Raw genomic sequence first — 10,738 nt, 5'->3', positions numbered from 1 at the left:
TACTGTAAATCAGTGATTCCCAAAGGGGTCAAGTGAAAAAAAAAATTGGGTGTCCATGAAATGAAAATGGGAGTCAACGGTAGTGGATCTCATATAACGTGACTTTAATTTTGGCACTTCATGAATGGAATAATCAACATACGCTGATAGTACCTATTTACCTAGATTTTACTAACTTATAATATAAAGACATATATCTATCTACATTCTACATAATCTATAAAAGTAGCTATGAAGTAAACAATTTTTTTAAATTTATGTTATTAGGAATATTTTCTGATATATGAAATTGGCCAAATGTTGATAATTTATTATTAAAGCATCAGGTTCATCCTTCCCACTAAAAACATTTATTTATTGCTTAGTTATTTTATATAACAGATACTAAATTTTAATTTGTTTCGTTTTAATTTGAATTTAATTTATAAATATTTAAAGTTAACATGAGTTTTTTTTAAAGTTTTTCACACTTCATTTCACTACAGTTAGAAATTTAAATTTTTTACAGTGAGTAGCTCTATACCAGCTGTCAAAAATACATTTGAAGTTGATGAATTTACAAAAAATCAATATTAGTTACGCAGGGGGTCTACCCAAAGCCGAAAAACATGGCAAGGGGTCCACGAGACAAAAAAGTTCAGGAACCACTGGTTTAAAGCGATAACAATTGAAAATAGAAAAAATAAACCAGTCTTTATTTTGCATTTATGATACCTTGTTAATAGCTAATCGAAGACAAGGTGCGTAGCGTTTTTAAAAAGTGCTTTAAGTTTCTTATTTTTGATTAACGTTTTTTAAAGGCCCTTAAAATGTTGGATTTTAAATATCTTTTAAACTCGCTTTTTCATTCTGGAATTGTAAAAAGTGCTTAATTTTCTATCTTTTAAAAAGCGATTTTTTTTTTCTTTTCCTTGTCGATTGTCGTTCTAAATTATAAAAAAATTCATGATTTTCACACTTTTCTCTGCAATGTTTATCAGACACTGTCTATTTTATCATGATTACGTAAAGTTTCTGAAAATGGTTATAAATTTTATCGATTTTATGTTTAGAAATTAAGAACTTTAAACGATAGAAAAAAATTATTTTTATTACTGCCTAGATCCTGGCTACGATTTTTTTTTTTTTTTTTTTTTTGTAAAATGATAAAAAATATTTTTTGAGTGCTTAACATTATTTTATTGCGATATATCATTGAGGGGTCACCATCCTCTTCACAAGTGAAAAACTTTTCAGCCCCCGCTTATAGAAAAATAAAAATATTTGAATTTGAAGTTATAAACATTTTAGTCCCATATTAAGTCGTTTAACATTCTGGTTTTGATGCTCTTCTGAAACCTTTCTTTCAAATAATTGAAAATATATTTTATAGCTAATGCTATAAATGCTAAACTATAAAGTTTTTTTTTTGTTGCTAATTTTAGTAAAAATAACTTATATGCAGGCAGGTAGGTACTTTATTGACGTCGCAGTAGAGCTACACGATGGGCTATTGGCGACGGCCTGGGAAACATCCCTGAGGAAGATCCGAAGACATACCATCGCAATTTTAATCCTCTGCAAAGGGGATGGCTCCCCTGCTTTGGTAGACCGACAACCTGCGCACAAAGTCGAGCACTATATGATAGAATAGCTTAACGCGGACCGATACGGCGCATCCTCGGTCCCTACGCAGGCTGATCAAAGTGGTTACCCACTCGCACACTGACAGCAGCCAGTGATGCTTAACATCGGAGTTCTATCATAAGTAAATAATTTAAGTGTTTTTGCGTAAAAATAAATTCAGCGGAATCATTTTGAAATTTAAATTAAATACTTAATTAAATATTTTTCTTACATTTCATTTAAAAAAAATTTTGACAAATTTTATCAGAGCTGCGATAGATAGAGCGTTCACCTCTCAATGAGATGCCCTAGTTTGGAAACCCAGAGGTGCTGGTTGATTCGAATTCCAGTCCCGGCTCGCACCGAACACAGTGCACTCGTAGGATATCCTCAGTGGTACATGGATCAAGGGTTAGTATACCTCAGCCTTCGGGCTAACTGTGAGATGTTTTCGTGGTTTTCCTCTCACTATAACGCAAAGGTAAATTAGTTTCATCAAAAAGACCTCCGTGAAAGCTAGTTTGTCCCAATGTTTGATCTATGAGTTCTCTTGTCTTCTGGGCTGGGTTCAAAATTACAAAGCTACGTAGTTGAACATAGATAGTCGTAAACTCAGAATTGCGTCTACTGCTCAATGCCGGCAATATAATAAAAATGTTATTAAGTAGACCTGCAATCCACCGCCTGATTTTTTTTTTATTAGTACTACTATGAATGAAATATTTTTAAAAATCTAATCACATATACTTTATGAGTTAACAAAAAATGTGAGGTAAAGTATATTTGAGAACATCCCTTTAAATTATCACACGAAGAAAGAAAAAAACACATAAATTATACAAATAAACTATCTTACCAATACATTCAAGAATTCTTTATAAAAAGGGTTAAAAACAAAAAAATATTTGCATACTTTATAGTTTTCTAGTAACAAATTTCTAAATTTGAAAAATAGTATATTTAATTAAGATAAAGACTAGATCGATCTTCCAAATTTTCCGAAAATCCATAACATCTCTTAATCACCCACAATCTTATTAGGTCCCTGCAGAAGGGCTTCACCGCCTACTGCGATAGTCCCCCCCCCCCTCCTCTGTAGAGAAACTATGACATAGAAAAAAAGAGAGGAATTGAAAGGCCATTATAAAAAGAAACAATACAATTTTTTCAACAATCTGACTGGTTTGGATGTTTTTTATCTAACCTTCCAATATCCATTTAACATTATTTTATTACGATTTATCATTGAGGGGTGAGTAGCCAGATTTTTCAGCCAAAAATAAGCACCGTTTAAGTATTTTTCACGCACTCAACGGATATTTTTAATCACTTTCCAAAAAAAAAAAAATCAGATTTAGGATCTGTGGAGTAATAAAAATTATTTCTTTATATCTTTTAAAGTTCTTTATTTATAAACATAAAACCAACAAAATTTAAAAACATCATTTTCAAGGACTCTACACAAGACTAATAGTAACCGACCCACCCCCGAAGGAGTTTTCGGATAAGGGTTTCACCCGTTGTCCCGTGAACTAAACATTACAAATTACAGCAAAGTAAAATCAAAACCAAAATGATTGATGCTCATAGGAAAAAATTACTAATTCGAAAAGATCAAACAGATAAAAATGAAACAGAATCCTTTAAAAAAAGTTAAAAGCGCTTAAAACACCTAAATGAGTAAAATTAGCCAACAATAAAAGTGTCAAAAATACAGGTAAAAACATATAAAAAGTAAGGTCAGGTAAAACAACAAATGGTAAAAATACGAGAAATCACATTAGAAACATATGAAACAAAAATAAGCTTAATAAAATAAGACTTTACATAAGCATGATAAAGTAACTAGTTTCTGATAAATTTTGCAGAGAAAATTATGAAAATCATGCATTTTTTGTATTTTAGAACAACAATCGACACGACAAAGAAAAAATCTCCTTTTAAAAGATAGAAAATCAAGCACTTTTTACAAACCCCGGATAAAAAAAAGCAACTTTAAGGGCTTTTAAATAACGTAAATAAAAAATAAGCACTTATTGAAAACGCTATACGCACCCTGGAGAAAACGTAGCGATTGAACATTGATTTAACATTTCGATATTGTTTTGTTTCTACCTATGGGGGGTGCCTCTAAATGATGTCACACATGGAGGGGAGGAAAAGGGTTCGTGAAATTGTGACAGTTACTAACAAAAAGGAAGGGTAGCATAAGGAAGAGTAGTTTGCTTTAAAAAAATTTTTTTAAAGCAGTAAATTTAAGCACTTTATTTTTTGTCAAAATAAGTTTATAAATAATATATATTATTGTTGTACTCACAAACGTTATTGTTACACATAGTTGTTTAAAAATAAAATAGGAAACACAATCTATAAAATAATGCTTTATATTTTGAGAGTTACAAATATATTTTTATGTAGTAAGTGACGAGAGGAGGTAGGGGTGAGTGTGACATTTTGTGATAAAAGGGTGGATGAAAAATACTTGGAAAAAAATGTGTGAGACATCATTTATGAATGATCTCCTAACCTAAATATTAATTTGTGGCCCACAAGATGCATATTTTTTTACATCATATTTAACAAAAATTCTAAAATTGAGCACACATTTTAGAATTATAGAGGAAAAAAAATTGAGTTATAGGAAAGGATTATTCTAGGATTATAGGAAGAAAAAAATTCATTGAAAAGGCCATTTATTTTCCCACACTATCTAATTTATTTACTGCATTAATAAAGTCTAAAACTTCATCTAAGAATGAAATTATTTAAACTTTGTAGCTTTTAATTCACAAATTAAATTTTTCAAATATTGAAGGTTATTCAGAACAGAAAGCCACGATTTTTAAATGGCAGCTTTCTTAACTTGTTAAGCGTATTTGAAATGGCAGGCAACGTTTTTAAAAAGAAAAAAAACAGAATTATTCATATTTTGTTACAGTTATATCTTGAAATTATAAATATATTTGAAAAACTCCTCTTTACAAAGTCGCTATTTTGTTAACCTCGTTGACCGATTTAAAATTCCTACACATGCTATTTAAAATTTATGAGCTTAGAATTACAAAGTACACTCAAAAGATTAAATTTATAATGTGGTAATTTTAAAAATATATCAATTTTAACTCAGTTTTAAATTTCACTCAATATCACTAAATTTTAAACTGAAGGTTAAACTAAGGAGAAGAATCAAAGAATGAACCAAACTTAGTTTGGCAATCTGTTGCATAAGGAGGAAAAAAACGAAAATTATTTTGTCTTTTAGGGAAATAATTCTATTGTCATTTTAATTTAACTGTCAAAATACTCACGGGTGAAAAAAAAAGAATGCTGATTTTCTATTAAAATCATTTTTCCAAATACATATAAAAAAATAAGAAAAACTTTAAAATGCAATAAACAAAAAAAGTACGCTACATTAGAAACATGCATAAGTTAAACATTCAGTTAATTTTTTAACTTTCATGAATTTATCTGTAAATCAAACCACGTTTAATCTTTTCGAAAGCTTATTTCATCTAAAGCGTGACGTCAATAAACTACTATGAAAATATGTATATAGTAAGGTTCCTTATAGTTATATAGTTTTTTCCCCTCCCGAGTTTAAAATGGTAATTGTGTTCTCCCTAATAACCTGTAATGTTACGTAATTTATCCTCAGTGGTAGATGGATCATGGGTAGGAGTCAGGCTAACCATGGGACGTTTTCGTGGTTTTCCTCCCCATGTAACGCAGATGCGGGGTAGTTCCATCAAGAAGTTCTCCTCGAAAGCAAATTTCTCCCACTACTGTATTCAGGAGTTTCCTTGTCTTCTGGATTGAGTTCTAAATTACAAGGCTAAGGAGTTGAACATTGGTAGCCGTAAACTCAAATTTGGGTCTGCTGTTCAACGACGGCTATAAAGTATAAAATAACCTGCAATGAGCTTTGGGGGCTCAAGGGATAGAGTATTCGCCTTCCAATGAGGGTGAACTGGGTGCGAATCCCAGAAATGGCTGGTGGATACGAATACCGCACCCGGTTCGCACCGACCACAATGCTGATGTAAAATATCCTTAGTGGTAGACGTATCATAGGTTTGAGTTCCCTTGCTGTCAGTCAAACCGTGGTCAGACACCACTTGTGCAATACATCTGAGCAGTCTTAAGAATCTCTATAAGTTAGTGTTGCTAAGTCTTGAATGTTGGAGCTCCAGTCAATACGTCATCCATGTATAGGTCATTACACAAAACTTATGCGGCCAATGCAAAATTTTTACCCTCGTGGATGGAAATTCGTTTAAAATTGCTAAATATGGGACACTAACAGTTCTGTTTGAGACGGTGCTTAGCTGCTACACCTTAACGGGTTTGTCAATCTCCTCTTTCCCCAAATTTCTTTTTTATTTTCTGTGATTCTCTTCAATGTCAATAAGGCGGTGCATACGACGAATGTTTGCCGTGAACGCACATCTGTGCTTTCTAAATCTCACTAGCGACGAAAAAAGATCTCATCCTGAATAACTCCACTATTGTATCGAATGGAGCTAAGAGAATTTCGATCAGGTAGTTAAGGTCGATGCATTATATACCATTCGTAGTTTTGTTGTGCTCTTTTGAGCCTTCTAAATGTCATAATGGGGCATATAATACGAAGATTTGGGTTCAATACTCTGGCTTACTTCAGTCATATGTCCTCATTCTTCATATTCATTCAAAAAGTCTAAATATAATTTTAGGTAGTTTTGTGGTCACGAGACAAACGAATCCACAGCGATTCAAGTCTCTTAAGAGCTATGTACCTCGAATCTCACAAAAACTGACCAATGCTTCCGAAATGGTATGGAAGCTATATATTTTTTCGTCTTATCTCTCTTACGCGTTAACACGTAATGTTCTTCGCATGTAGAATTTTTCTTACTTTTAGGTAATTCATTTCTAATCTCATCGATCTTCCAAAATTTTCAAATTCGAATTTAATTCATCTGACCCTCATATTAGACCGCTATAACTAGAATTAAGTTAATAGAATCAGGAGACACTATATGTAAACTAACACTGAGTTTATAATAGTTTTTTTTCACTTTCAGCTTTTATTTTCGCTGGCTTTATCACGTCATTAAAATACTCTGATGAAAAGAATAATGTCGACTGTTCCTGGGATATTGAAATTAGGATCCGCAAGATTAAATGACTCTGGAATTTGCAAACGCGTATCCATAATTTTACTTGGAACTAAATCCAATATTTTTTCTACTACTAACATGGAAATACGCCTTGTAAACTTTTATTTTTATTCACAAGAGTCTGGGCGCGTAGCCAGATTTTTCAACAAAAAATAAGCACTTTTTAAACTATATAATCGGGGTAGCAACGTGCGAGCCGTGGTGTGGTTGTTAGCGCCGCCGGTAGAGAAGTTTGTTGACCCGGTGGTTAGGGGTTCGGTGCTGGTCACGGATTAATTTTTATTTTTTTCCTTCTATTTATTTTATTTTATTTTTTTGAAACCTTTTTTTCGACATTTCAGCATGAATAAAGTGTTCTATATATAAAAATAACTATTCTTTTTATGAAAGAGGGAATATTAGCTTCAAAACGGATAAATTTCGACTCCGGAGCTACGCACACGACTCACTCCGTAACTCCTTTTAATACTAAGTTATAATTTTCAAACTTTGCCAGAAATTAGAGTTTTATATACCAAACAATCGTACCAAAGGATATTTTTATACATTAATTAGGGAGCACATAATGGGCCAAAATAGATTTTGTTAATTAACCGGAAGAAAGTTCTTTAGGCTATATATTCGAGGAAGCAACGTGTGAGCCGTGGCGTAGTTGTTAGCGTCGCCGGTAGAGAAGTTTGTTGACCCGGTGGGCAGGGGTTCGGTGCTGATCACGGAGTAATTTTTTTTTTTTTTTCTATTTATTTCATTTTATTTTTTTGAAACCTCTTTTTCGACATTTCAGCATGAATAAAGTGTTCTATAGATAAAAATAACTATTCTTTTTGGTAAAGAGGGAATATTAGCTTCAAAACGGATAAATTTCGACTCCGGAGCTACGCACGCGACTCACTCCGTAACTCCTTTTAATATTAACTTATAATTTTCAAACTCTGCCAGAAATTAGAGCTTTATATACCTAACAATCGTACCAAACGATATTTTTATACATTAATTAGGGAGCACATAATGGGCCAAAATAGATTTTGTTATTTAACCGGAAGGAAGTTCTTTAAGCTATAGGTTCGTGAAAGCATCGTGTGAGTCGTGGTGGTGTTGTTTGCGCTATCGGTAAAGAAGTTTATAGACTCGGTGGTCAGGGGTTCGGTGCTGGTGACGGATTCATTTTTATTTTTTTTTTCTATTTATTTTATTTTATTTTTTGAAACCTTTTTTTCGACATTTCAGCATGAATAAAGTGTTCTATATATAAAAATAACTATTCTTTTTGGTAAAGAGGGAATATTAGCTTCAAAACGGATAAATTTCGACTCCGGAGCTACGCACACGACTCACTCCGTAACATCCTTTAATATTAACTTATAATTTTCAAACTCTGCCAGAAATTAGAGTTTTATATACCAAACAATCGTACCAATGGTAATTTTTATACATTAATTAGGGAGCATATAATGGGCCAAAATAGATTTTGTTTTTTAACCGGAAGGAAGTTCTTTAAGCTATATATTCGTGGATGCATCGTGTAAGCCGTGGCGTAGTTGTTAGCGTCTCCGGTAGAGAAGTTTGTTGACCGGTGGTCAGGGGTTCGGTGCTGGTCACGGATCAATTTTTATATTTTTTTCTATTTATTTTATTTTATTTTTTTGAAACCTTTTTTTCGACATTTCAGCATGAATAAATTGTTCTATATATATAAATAACTATTCTTTTTATGAAAGAGGGAATATTAGCTTCAAAACGGATAAATTTCGACTCCGGAGCTACGCACAAGACTCACTCCGTAACTCCCTTTAATATTAACTTATAATTTTCAAACTCTGCCAGAAATTAGAGTTTTATATACCAAACAATCGTACCGAGGGATATTTTTATACATTAATTAGGGAGCACATAATGAGCCAAAATAGATTTTGTTATTTAACCGGAATGAAGTTCTTTAGGCTATATATTCGTGGAAGCAGCGTGTGAGCCGTGGCGTAGTTGTTAGCGTCGCCGGTAGAGGAGTTTGTTGACCCGGCGGCCAGGGGTTCGGTGCTGGTCACGGATCAATGTTTATATTTCTTTCTATTTATTTTATTTTATTTTTTTGAAACCTTTTTTTCGACATTTCAGCATGAATAAAGTGTTCTATATATAAAAATAACTATTCTTTTTTTGAAAGAGGGAATATTAGCTTCAAAACGGATAAATTTCGACTCCGGAGCTACGCACGCGACTCACTCCGTAACTCCTTTTAATATTAACTTATAATTTTCAAACTCTGCCAGAAATTAGAGCTTTATATACCTAACAATCGTACCAAACGATATTTTTATACATTAATTAGGGAGCACATAATGGGCCAAAATAGATTTTGTTATTTAACCGGAAGGAAGTTCTTTAAGCTATAGGTTCGTGAAAGCATCGTGTGAGTCGTGGTGGTGTTGTTTGCGCTATCGGTAAAGAAGTTTATAGACTCGGTGGTCAGGGGTTCGGTGCTGGTGACGGATTCATTTTTATTTTTTTTTTCTATTTATTTTATTTTATTTTTTGAAACCTTTTTTTCGACATTTCAGCATGAATAAAGTGTTCTATATATAAAAATAACTATTCTTTTTGGTGTAGAGGGAATATTAGCTTCAAAACGGATAAATTTCGACTCCGGAGCTACGCACACGACTCACTCCGTAACATCCTTTAATATTAACTTATAATTTTCAAACTCTGCCAGAAATTAGAGTTTTATATACCAAACAATCGTACCAAAGGTAATTTTTATACATTAATTAGGGAGCATATAATGGGCCGAAATAGATTTTGTTTTTTAACCGGAAGGAAGTTCTTTAAGCTATATATTCGTGGATGCATCGTGTAAGCCGTGGCGTAGTTGTTAGCGTCTCCGGTAGAGAAGTTTGTTGACCCGGTGGTCAGGGGTTCGGTGCTGGTCACGGATCAATTTTTATATTTTTTTCTATTTATTTTATTTTATTTTTTTGAAACCTTTTTTTCGACATTTCAGCATGAATAAATTGTTCTATATATATAAATAGCTATTCTTTTTATGAAAGAGGGAATATTAGCTTCAAAACGGATAAATTTCGACTCCGGAGCTACGCACAAGACTCACTCCGTAACTCCCTTTAATATTAACTTATAATTTTCAAACTCTGCCAGAAATTAGAGTTTTATATACCAAACAATCGTACCGAGGGATATTTTTATACATTAATTAGGGAGCACATAATGAGCCAAAATAGATTTTGTTATTTAACCGGAATGAAGTTCTTTAGGCTATATATTCGTGGAAGCAGCGTGTGAGCCGTGGCGTAGTTGTTAGCGTCGCCGGTAGAGGAGTTTGTTGCCCCGGCGGCCAGGGGTTCGGTGCTGGTCACGGATCAATGTTTATATTTCTTTCTATTTATTTTATTTTATTTTTTTGAAACCTTTTTTTCGACATTTCAGCATGAATAAAGTGTTCTATATATAAAAATAACTATTCTTTTTTTGAAAGAGGGAATATTAGCTTCAAAACGGATAAATTTCGACTCCGAAGCTACGCACACGACACACTCCGTAACTCCCTTTAATATTAACTTATAATTTTCAAACTCTGCCAGAAATTAGAGCTTTATATACCAAACAATCGTACCAAAGGATATTTTTATACATTAATTAGGGAGCACATAATGGGGTAAAATAGATTTTGTTAATTAACCGGAAGAAAGTTCTTTAGGCTATATATTCGTGGAAGCAACGTGTGAGCCGTGGCGTAGTTGTTAGCGCCGCCGGTGAAGAAGTTTGTTGACCCGGTGGTCGGGGGATCGGTGCTGGTCCCTGATTAATTTTTTTTCTATTTATTATATTTATTTTTTTGAAACCTTTTTTTTGACATTTCAGCATGAATAAAGGGTTCTATATATAAAAATTACTATTCTTTTTGGGAAAGAGGGAATATTATCTTCAAAACGGATAAATTTCGACTCAGATTTTCA

The 10,738-nt window shown here is 32.9% G+C and overlaps 1 protein-coding gene across 1 annotated transcript in view; it reads right to left on the bottom strand.

Moving 5' to 3' along the window:
- The window catches only part of LOC147816935 (uncharacterized), a 266,782-nt gene that overhangs the window by 98,703 nt on the left and 157,341 nt on the right, over positions 1-10,738 (bottom strand). The gene's annotated exons all lie outside the window — the stretch shown is intronic.

This window comes from Parasteatoda tepidariorum, chromosome 1, assembly GCF_982258835.1.
Source record: "Parasteatoda tepidariorum strain Cologne lab strain chromosome 1, Ptep-v5.0, whole genome shotgun sequence".
In the NCBI taxonomy this organism is placed as follows: Eukaryota; Metazoa; Arthropoda; class Arachnida; order Araneae; family Theridiidae; genus Parasteatoda; species Parasteatoda tepidariorum.
This window is presented reverse-complemented; position numbering and strand designations above follow the sequence as displayed.